At 36.7% G+C, this 7,990-nt stretch overlaps 1 pseudogene; it reads left to right on the top strand.

The window, feature by feature from the left end:
- The first annotated feature begins 806 nt into the window (after positions 1–806).
- Positions 807–1,389, top strand: LOC107506915 (annotated as a pseudogene).
- Positions 1,390–7,990: the final 6,601 nt, after the last annotated feature.

The following is a 7,990-nucleotide window of genomic DNA, read 5'->3' as shown; positions in this document are numbered from 1 at the left end:
TCATGCTTTCCTGGGCTCTCATAATGCTTTCCATGTACCTTTAACAGGATTTGTGTGGTCTTGTTCAGAATTTACCTAATATTTGTGTGTGTCTCTCATGCCAAAACATGAATCCTTCCAGGGCACACTTATATCTTATTCATCTCTGTATCCAGCCCTTAACAGAGCGCCCAGCACACTTCAAGCATTGAAATAATGTTTAATATCACTGAACAAGGATTGCCAAAATGATAAAAAGAATATCCTCAGTGCCCTCCCAATCTATTGCCCTCCCTGCCCTCTTCTACCCTACAAGGGGCATCAGTCTAAATGTTTTAGACATGTTTTAGTGGTCTGCCACAGGCATTTGTATGGAGTTTTTCAATAAAAATCAAGAAAAACAAGAAGAAAAATCTCTAATGTTTTAGTTCAAAATGCACCATCAAATCCATCAGACTATTAATATGCAGCTAGTGTGATAGCAGAGCTTCAGTATTAAATATCATTATGATTATTATTCATTCTAAGGTCATCGATATCAATCTCCCAATAAATCAAGTCAAATATAATATCTATCAAAGAATGTGATTAATAGTAAGGAGACACTATCAAATAATAAGGCTCCAAATCTGAATTTTAAAGAATCTGAGACTTAGAAAATTCAATGAAAGAAAATTATTTGAAAGATATTTTTAACCTGATAGAAAAAAAAGCAAACTAAAATTATATTATCTGTTATGATATTTTAAACTCAAACATTAGAGTTCCTTTTGAAAGAAGGGAGCTATTCTGCCGGTCCATGCATTGCGCCTACTCCGAGCTCCGTCATGATCATCTACTGGGACCTCATCAGCCATCATGAGATGGTCCCCGACATCTACAAGATCTGGGAGATCGTGGACAGGCTGTGCCTGGAGGTCGAGGGGAAGATGGTTAGCAGGACAGAGGGTAACATTGACGAATCGGTTATTGGAGGAAATGCCTCCCCCGAATGCTCCTGAGGGCGAAGGTTCTGAAAGCACAGTGATCACTGGCATTAACATTGTCAGGAACCATCATTTGCAGGAAATCAGCTTCACAAAAGAAGCCTGCAAATAGTGCAGCAAAGATTACATGAAACCGCTCTCAGGGAAACTTGAAGAACAAAGACTGGAGGGAGTAAAACCTATGATGGAGGCTGCAGAACAGATCAAGCACATCCTTGCTAATTTCAAAATAGGTAAGTAAGTAAGTAAGTAAGTAAGTAAGGAAATAAATAAATAAATAAATAAATAAATAAATAAAACCAGTTCTTTATTGGTAAAAACATGAATCTGGGTGGCATGGCTGCTCTGCTGGACTACCGTAAGATTGATGTGACCCCGCATATGATTTTTCTTTAAGAATGGTTTAGAAATATGGAAATGTTAACAAATTTGGAAATTTGGATCTATCACCAGTCATCATCATAACTGGCTGCTGCTTTTCATCCATATGCCAGTAGTAGGACAAATGAGACTGATGTTATCTTGAGCTCTTCATTCATTTTAACCTTGATTTATTTGGAACAGAGGCATTGTTTTTAAGAAAAATATGTTGCGTAGGTTGTCTAAAAATAAAATGCATTTAAACTCAAAAAAAAAAAAAAAGAAGGGAACTAAAAATGCAAACTTCTCTTTTAAGAGTGAAAGGTATGAGATCCTCTAATCTTTTCATATCAGTTGGTCTCCACTCAAGACTGAGTAGAAGGCGGAACACAGAGCTATTAGGAGGTACTGCTGCCGCCTTCAGGAAGGTAAAGACAAAGGGCTGTGATGTCTCTAGTCTGGAACCCCCAAAGCAACTTTCTAGGAGAGATGCCCACAGCATGCAGGCAAATCACAGTAGCTGCACTGAGGGGAAGGCCTGAACTCAGGCAAGACAAAGATGTATGATGTTTTTTAATATGTGGACTTTCCATGCTCTTTCATTTATATCTTCATGGCTCAGAGCCAAGGGCAGAAGCCACCCAAGGTTCATGGGCAAAAATCAGGTCCCCATACCTGTTCTTAGCTGTGACCATTTTAAATCCATTTTTTTCTGAGATGGATCTACCTTGTTCAGAAGGCAACTCTTAGCTGGCAAAAGAAATTCATGGAGATAGCAACTTAAACTTTCACCCCTCTCAAAAGCTATACTTATGTTAAGGCATAGATTTCAATACCTTCTTCACCCAATGATATGGTTAATGATGAACTGTCTAGAAAGCCACAGGGAGTGCTATATTTGAGCAGAAAAGGATTGCCTATACCAGGGAACCACCAAGTACATTCATCTAGGGGTTGTTCAACATGCTCTATTGGGAAGAAAATATGTTTTAATTTATATTTTTATTTATGTTATCCTTTTAAATATAGTTTGATAGCACATAATTTATTTGTGTAATAGGGCATATTTAATATTTATAAATAAATAAATTTACATATATTGAGATTGCACGTGCTATTTTTTTTCCTGATTAAGATGTGCATTGCTTCATTCAAATCTTGCCGTCTTGATAGCTACGTACATTATCTCAAGCTGCAGAAGATTTTCCCATTCTGATCCAACTGTGCTAGAAGCCCTGTGCCTGGCTGTTTCTTCTCCATTCAAGTAAGCATTTTAGGCATTGGGCATTAGGTTATAAGGAACATTATCTTAATTGCATAGTAAAAATACATGGTTGATTGAGCTAGGATATATTTCCCAACACGAGTTATTTTTCCAGCAATATTGATCTGTATGGACATTTGCATCAAGTTACGGGTTGAACAAAAATAAAGTTGTTATGTTTTTTAGATGCATTGTCTGTGAGTGCTTGGTGCATTTCCTCCTTTATAATTATTGTTATTTTTATTCAGTTAGAGCTATCAGTTTGAAATAATGATCCTAATCTTTTCAGGAAATAATAACTCCTAAACTTTTTCAGTCTGCCTGGGAAATAAAGTTAAAACCATTCAAAACAGAACTTCAATATTATAAAAACACACATTTACATTTTTTAAGAAAAATCCTTGATTTGAATTATAAAAGTACAGCATGGAGATGAATGAAATCCAATTTCTAAAGGGCAGAAATGCATTCTGACAAAGCAAGAGGAAAGCTCACTGACTATTCAAAATAGAACACATTGGAATATTATAATAGTTCTCAAAGTCAAGTCCTTGTGCTGCAGTGTTTTGCAAATTATTTTCTATAATATATAATTGCAGCTACTTGAACCATTTTCCCCCCAGTAGCTTTGGATTGATGAGAGGGTTAGGATAATTCAAAAAATGGAAAGAATTCATCTAGTTCACAAACGAATGTCCAACTGAGCATTGAGACAAGGTCTTAAGTATCTCTAATCTAGCTCAAAATCCACCTTATGAATGAGGCTTATGAAGAGACAGAAGAAACAATAAAGCCCTCTTCTCCTTTGCATTCCCTGAAGTGACAGAGAAGAGAGTAAATATTGTTAGAAGAAATCAACCTGCTACAATGATTTTCCCCTTTATTTAAAGATAATTATCTTGGCGCATCCCTTTGTACATGCTCCTTTTATATTTTTAGCATCCAGGAGATTCTAAGTTGGATTCCTCCTATGAACAACTTTAAGAAATTATATAAATAAATAAAACCTATGGATATTACTAAAATTGGTATGACCTAGTCTACAGGCTTGGTCATAGTACGATTATTTTTTTCAATAATAAAAATATGGACTGATGAATTTACACCATTCACACATTTAAAATTTAAAAATTCACCTACACATACTTATCCAAAAAAAAAAAAATGCGAGAATATCAACTTAAATAATGGGGGCAGGATGTTGATAATTATTTCAGCTAAGCGATGAAGGGTTATTGCACTCTTCTTTTTTATTTTTGTATATATTTTACATTTTTAATAATAACATGTGTAAAAAAAAAGGTAAATCTCAGGGGGCAATTCTGCCAGTCATTACACCCAAGGTGCTGTGTTCCAGGAGAGGCATCAGCTCTTCCCTCAGTGGGTTTCATTTCTTGCTCAGTCTCAGAGTAAGAGCATTTTCTCATGTGAAGAATAAGCCCAGGATTCTATGAGGTGTGTTTTCATTCAACATGGACATCAAATGAAAGCCAGCATTTTTATCTGATGCTCAAGTGAAGACACTCCAATTTATTCTAGTGCCAGAGGTGATGTCTGCATATGCCTAACTGCTAGAGGAAAGAGGAAATTTATTGCATCTATTTAAATAAGAAAGGGTTTTAAAGGTGGCATTAGCCAAAGGGATTTTTAAGGGAATTTCACTATAGGTGTGTTTGTCATATGTATTGACTTGAGACCCTAACTCCTACCTGAAGCATCATTCCCCACCCTGTCCTTCCATACCAGTTGTCTGTAACATGCTTGGGATCAATGCTTTCAAAAGCTAAAGAGACCAGGAATCTCAGTCTCTAATATTAGTCTGGCCTTATAACGCCTCGCAGTGTCGCCATTGGAAACGTGTTCTGTATAGTCCACGGCTATTGTTTCCAGGGTCCTGAGGGGTTTCCAGCCTCCTTTTCTTCCATGTGCACTCAAATCTCTTCCCCCAAAATGCCCTCTGACAAAACTTATGAGTCTAGTCTATCTTGTTACTGATGGTTGGACATAAGGAAGAGAAATGAAAGAGTGGGAGAGCTGTGCTTTATAGTTCTCATAGTCTGGAAACAACCTCCTATTTCATTCTTGGAGCAAGGCCTGAGGCCTGATATAACTAACTAGGCTTCAGGGTTTATTTGAATTAAAAGTAAAGAAAATTATCCTTTAATCTCTGCGGTGAACTGAACCATTTCAAACCCAAATTGGCTACAACTATTAAAAGGATAAAAATGAAACAAGAGAATCAGAGAAGCAAAGGCTTAGGGTTATCTAACGGGGTTCCTAAAGATTCCTGAGAGGCTTCTATGACATAGAGAGGCTTGTCCTTAAAATCTACGACTAAAATATTCTAATGCGATTCTAATGCAATTTAAAATACCATTTCATTTTGTACCCAAGAGGGCAAGGAATGACAGAGGAACAGACTTGGGTGGGGAATGGGATGGGATACATTTCTTGCAGCCTGTTTATTATTTCTCCATGGGCACTCTACTCCTTCATAAATCATTTCAAATTGAGAGATCTTAGGCTGATATGTATTATAAATCTCTTTAGAACCAATTTTCATATTTATAAAATTGTGTGTCTATGTATTTCTGTCTAGACAGACCAATTTTCAAATCTCAAAACTTCTCTCATTCTACCCTCTAACACTTTAATTCACAACACATCAGAATCTATCCTCCATTCTTGCCTCAGTTTCCTTAATTTTTTTGAAATGTAAATTTTAAAACTGAGCCATCTTCTATTAGTAAAGTTCTACGACAGAGAAAAGAACTAAGAGAACCCTAGATAGGCCTGGAGAGAATAAAGCTGTGGACATGAAAGGAACATGGGCTTTATTTCTCTGGATCCAAAACAACCAGGCAGTTGGATTAATCTACCCAAGTGTTCAACCAACTCAATAAAAAAAGAAAATTATTAGCCAAGCACTTCGTTGAACGATTGGTTGTGGTGATGACATCAAAAGAATTCCAAGCAGAAGGTTTTGTGAACATTGTACCTTTATCTTTTCTGCTTCTCCTATCTATCCTTCTTGTTTTGTTGTGTTTTTGTGGAAGTTTGAAAATTGTACAATAATGTAAGCTCATTGTAAAACAATAACAAAAACAAAAATATAAAAAGTGAAGAATGAAATCACCATTTTACTCAAGCATACTCCTTAGGGAGAATCATACTATTTTGGTATATATCCCACAGTAATTTTTAATATTGTTCTTTAATCTATTTTCCAATTTAACATGTTTTAATAATCTTTCCAAATCAGCATGTAAAAAACTATCTCATTCATTTTAACTGCAAGTATTAAATTTTTAAATATACCCATTTAAATGATCTCCTGATCAGTGAACACTTTCCTACTTATCTCTGATGGACTTCAACTGAATCATTCCTTTCATGGGTTTCTGTGTCAGAGGAAAAGTAGGGCTATTCCTTCCCAAGATATGTCTTTGGGTCCCCAAGAAAAAGGAAGCTCCAGTGACACATGTAATCACTTAGGCAAAACGTCTCATTGGGTAATGTGATTTAGCAATAGTACATTTTCATGGGCTAAATAGCATTTCTGTGTGCTTAATAATTTTTGGAAACACCTCAAAATTCTGTTAAATTTACTATATATTATCTTCAGCTCTCGAAATGTTGTTGTTCGTGATCTGGCTCCTGTCCAACCTCACTCAGTTCTCATTCCTTCCCCACATGCTCTCCAAGCTACAGTCATCTGAACTGCTGGCAATTCTGCTGGGAGGCCATACTTCACCCCACCTAACTCTACATATGGTCAGCTCTATGCCACAAATCCCCCTTCCCCTAATCTCTCTAGTGAAATAGTCCATGTTCAAAGGCTTTGACTATTGTTTTCTTTGTAAATCTTTTCCTCTTCCTCCTCCCATACCACCTCAGGAAATCTGGCTGTTTTCTCCCCTCCACCTCCAATGAACCATGTACATTTCTCAGATAAAATACTTCTCATATCCTATTGTAATTAAGTCTGGCTTCTCTGCAAGATAAGATCATTGAAGAGGAGGACTGCTTTTGACTGTTTCACCCAGTGGCTAGCCCAGAGGAAGAAGTGCCTAAATGTCAGGTGACTTGACTCAAAAGGCAGCCACCCAGAGAACCTCTTCTCACCCTGCATAGGCTCTAGGTGAGAGAAACTGACAGGATACTTCTATGATCTGAAAGTGCATGTGGACATTTTTACATGATTATCATTTCAAAAGTTGCCTTTTCTGCTCAAGCTGCCATCACACTGAGAATTATGTCATCCATCTTTTACAGTACACATTTCCCACTGCTAAGTAATGCTCAACAATGTACTGTAGCATCCAGTACAATAGCAAGTTCCATATGGCTCCTCATACATTTACTTTTATGTTCACTGGCAATTTAGAATGGCATTGTTCATTATATTTCAGATGTCAGCCCGCCTGGAGCCTATCCAAGGATGTGTACTTAGACTGTCAGAAAGTGAAAGGCTACATTGGGCATGACTCATTACTGTGCGATAGATGTGAGAGAGCATTTCAGGGGGAAAATCAGCTTTAATCAGTGTCAGTAAATGTCTTGTGATTTTTCCCAGCACTGATAACGATGCATCAATTCAGAAATGACAGCTGCTGGACACCTGCCATTGTGTCCTTTATGCTTCTCCATATCACAGGGCTCCAAACACTGGTCATTGATCTAATTTGTTTCTGTTTTTGGAGGCTCAACAGTAGTAACTACAAAAATAAAACATAAGTATCATTTTTAGCAAAATTAGGCATATAACCATGGTGACTAGTATAACTGTTACTGTATACTGGCCTTTGATTTCACAGGAAAGGCTCTGCTTACCTAAAGATTACATGGAAAAAAATAAGATTTTTCCAATTCTGGAACTATTTCTAATGGTAACACATTATGTACTTTCTAATAGCTTATCTTATAAGTTTTGTATATGCCCTATGAAGTAGATCGATATCGTCATTTCTATTTTCCAGCTGAGACATCTGTGGTTCACTAAAGTCAATAATTAAATAGTATGTCCCCAGAGAATTAATGAGTGTCAAGAGGACTCAAACCAAGATGTCCTTTCTCCATAGCTTTCCAGTTGAGTATTCATGACAGAAAAAGTCTGAGTGAAATCACTGCAAATACCCCCAAAGAGCTCTAGATAAGAGCAACAATCAAAGCAAAGAAACTAAAAGAAGACATCTTTCTCAGAGTTTTCGATTTTCCTAATATTGGCCCTATATTTCTGGCATCTTAAAATGAGCCCAAGAAATGGAAGCTATTTCTACTTTTCTGTAAGTTGCCACAGATACACCTTGATGAAGCATCAAGAACTATACATTTTCCTGTTTTGTTGCTACCATTGAAAAACTGTTCCATTCTTATCATTATTTATATGGTTAGATGCCCA

Source organism: Rousettus aegyptiacus, unplaced genomic scaffold (genome assembly GCF_014176215.1).
Source record: "Rousettus aegyptiacus isolate mRouAeg1 unplaced genomic scaffold, mRouAeg1.p scaffold_m13_p_3, whole genome shotgun sequence".
NCBI classification, from domain to species: domain Eukaryota; kingdom Metazoa; phylum Chordata; class Mammalia; order Chiroptera; family Pteropodidae; genus Rousettus; species Rousettus aegyptiacus.
This window is presented reverse-complemented; position numbering and strand designations above follow the sequence as displayed.